Here is a 3,260-nt window from a genome sequence, read left to right as displayed (position 1 = left end):
ACTGCTTTTTTTAAATCACATTTTAATATTTCAATTTCCATCATGAAAAATGGCCTGTAATGTTTCAAGTGTTCTGTATTCTACTTATGTCACATATTGTGTTATGTATTTAACAGGTAGCCTAGCGGTTTAGAGTGTTGGGCCAGTAACTGAAAGGTCGCTGGTTTGAATCCCGAGCCAACTAGGGCAAAAATCTGTCATTGTGGCCTTGAGCAAGGCAATTAACCCCAATTGGTCCTATAAGTCGCTCTAGATAAGAGCATCTGCTAAATTACAAATACAGTGGGGAGAACAAGTATTTGATACACCGCCGATTTTGCAGGTTTTCCTACCTACAAAGCATGTAGAGGTCTGTAATTTCTATCATAGGTACACTTCAACTGTGAGAGATGGAATCTAAAATGAAAATCACATTGTATGTTTTTTAAGTAATTAATTTGCATTTTATTGCATCACGTAAGTATTTGATACATCAGAAAAGCAGAACTTAATATTTGGTACAGAAACCTTTGTTTGCAATTACAGAGATCATACGTTTCCTGTAGGTCTTGACCAGGTTTGCACACACTGCTGCAGGGATTTTGGCCCACTCCTCCATATAGACCTTCTCCAGATCCTTCAGGTTTCGGGGCTGTCGCTGGGCAATACAGACTTTCAGCTCCCTCCAAAGATGTTCTATTGGGTTCAGGTCTGGAGACTGGTTAGGCCACTCCAGGACCTTGAGATGCTTCTTACGGAGCCACTCCTTAGTTGCCCTGGCTGTGTGTTTCGGGTCATTGTCATGCTGGAAGACCCAGCCACGACCCATCTTCAATGCTCTTACTGAGGGAAGGAGGTTGTTGGCCAAGATCTCGCGATACATGGCCCCATCCATCCTCCCCTCAAGGGGACAGTCGTCCTGTCCCCTTTGCAGAAAGGCATCCCCAAAGAATGATGTTTCCACCTCCATTCTTCACGGATGGGATGGTGTTCTTGGGGTTGTACTCATCCTTCTTTTTCCTCCAAACACGGCGAGTGGAGTTTAGACCAAAAAGCTATATTTTTGTCTCATCAGACCACATGACCTTCTCCCATTCCTCCTCTGGATCATCCAGATGGTCATTGGCAAACTTCAAACGGGCCTGGACATGCGCTGGCTTGAGCAGGGGGACCTTGCGTGCGCTGCAGGATTTTAATCCATGACTGCGTAGTGTGTTACTAATGGTTTTCTTTGAGACTGTGGTCCCAGCTCTCTTCAGGTCATTGACCAGGTCCTGCCGTGTAGTTCTGGGCTGATCCCTCACCTTCCTCATGATCATTGATGCCCCACGAGGTGAGATCTTGCATGGAGCCCCAGACTTAGGGTGATTGACCGTCATCTTGAACTTCTTCCATTTTCTAATAATTGCGCCAACAGTTGTTGCCTTCTCACCAAGCTGCTTGCCTATTGTCCTGTAGCCCATCCCAGCCTTGTGCAGGTCTACAATTTTATCCCTGATGTCCTCACACAGCTCTCTGGTCTTAGCCATTGTGGAGAGGTTGGAGTCTATTTGATTGAGTGTGTGGACAGGTGTCTTTTATACAGGTAACAAGTTCAAACAGGTGCAGTTAACAGGTAATGAGTGGAGAACAGGAGGGCTTCTTAAAGAAAAACTAACAGTTCTGTGAGAGCCGGAATTCTTACTGGTTGGTAGGTGATCAAATACTTATGTCATGCAATAAAATGCAAATTAATTACTTAAAAATCATACAATGTGATTTTCTGGATTTTTGTTTTAGATTCCGTCTCTCACAGTTGAAGTGTACCTATGATAAAAATTACAGACCTCTACATGCTTTGTAAGTAGGAAAACCTGCTAAATCGGCAGTGTATCAAATACTTGTTCTCCCCACTGTATGTAATGAAAAATCATGTTTGTACATTAATTTGTGCTGGGCAACCTTTTCTCTTGTGTATAAATATAACAGTGTTTAAAGTGAAATAGTTAGTCTATACAGTGCATTCTGAAAGTATTCAGACCCCTTGACTTTTTCAACAAAAAATAAGTTACAGCCTTATTGTAAAAATGATTTTTTTTTTTACAAACAACAACAACAAAAATCCCTCATCAATCTACACACAATACCCCATAATGACAAAGTGGAAACAGGTTTAGACATTTTTGCAAAACCTTATTTACATTTGTATTCCAAACCCTTTGCTATGAATCTCGAAATTTAGCTCAGGTGCATCCTGTTTCCATTGATATTCCTTGAGATGTTTCAACAACTTGATTGGAGTCCACCTGAGATAAATTCAATTGATTGGACATGGTTTGAAAAGGCACACACCTGTCTATATAACATCCCACAGTTGACATTGCATGTCAGAGCAAAAACCAAGCCATGAGGTTGAAGGAATTGTCCGTAGAGCTCCGAGACAGGATTGTGATGAGGCACAGATCTGGGGAAGGGTACCATAAAATGTCTGCAGCATTGAAGGTCCCCAAGAACACCGTGGCCTCCTCCATTCTTAAATGGAAGAAGTTTGGAATCACCAAGATTCTTCCTAGAGCTGTCCACCCGGCCAACTGCGCAATCGGAGGAGAAGGGCCTTGGTCAGGGAGGTAACCAAGAACCCGATGATCACTTTGACAGAGCTCCAGAGTTCAGCCCGCTTGGAGTTTGCCAAGAGGCACCTAAAGGACTCTGACCATGAGAAACAAGATTCTCTGGTCTGTTGTTACCAAGATTGAACTCTTTGGCCTGAATACCAAGTGTCACTTCTGGAGGAAACCTGGCACCATGCCTACGGTGAAGCATGGTCGTGGCACTATCATGCTGTGCAGATGTTTTTTCAGAGGCAGGGACTGGGAGACTAGTCAGGATCGAGTGAATAATGAACAGAGCAAAGTACAGCGAGATCCTTGATGAAAACCTGCTCCAGAGCGCTCAGGACTTCAGACTGGGGCGAAGGTTCACCTGGCCCAGCCAGAGCCCAGACTTGAACCCGATTTAACATCTCCGGAGAGACCAGAAAATAGCTGTGCAGCAACGCTCCCCATCCAACCTGATAGAGTTTGAGAGGATCTGCAGAGAAGAATGAATGAAACTCCCCAAATGCAGGTGTGCCAAGCTTGTAGCATCATACCCAAGAAGACTCGATGCTGTAATCGCTGCCAAAGGTGAAAAATGTCTAAAAACCTGTCTTTTGCTTTGACATTATGGGGTATTGTGTGTAGATTGATGAGGGGAAAAAATGATTTAACCAACATTAGAATGTGGCTGTAACGTAATAAAAT

The sequence above is a fragment of the Coregonus clupeaformis genome, unplaced genomic scaffold (genome assembly GCF_020615455.1).
Source record: "Coregonus clupeaformis isolate EN_2021a unplaced genomic scaffold, ASM2061545v1 scaf2619, whole genome shotgun sequence".
Taxonomy (NCBI): Eukaryota; Metazoa; Chordata; class Actinopteri; order Salmoniformes; family Salmonidae; genus Coregonus; species Coregonus clupeaformis.
Note: the sequence above shows the minus strand (reverse complement) of the source record.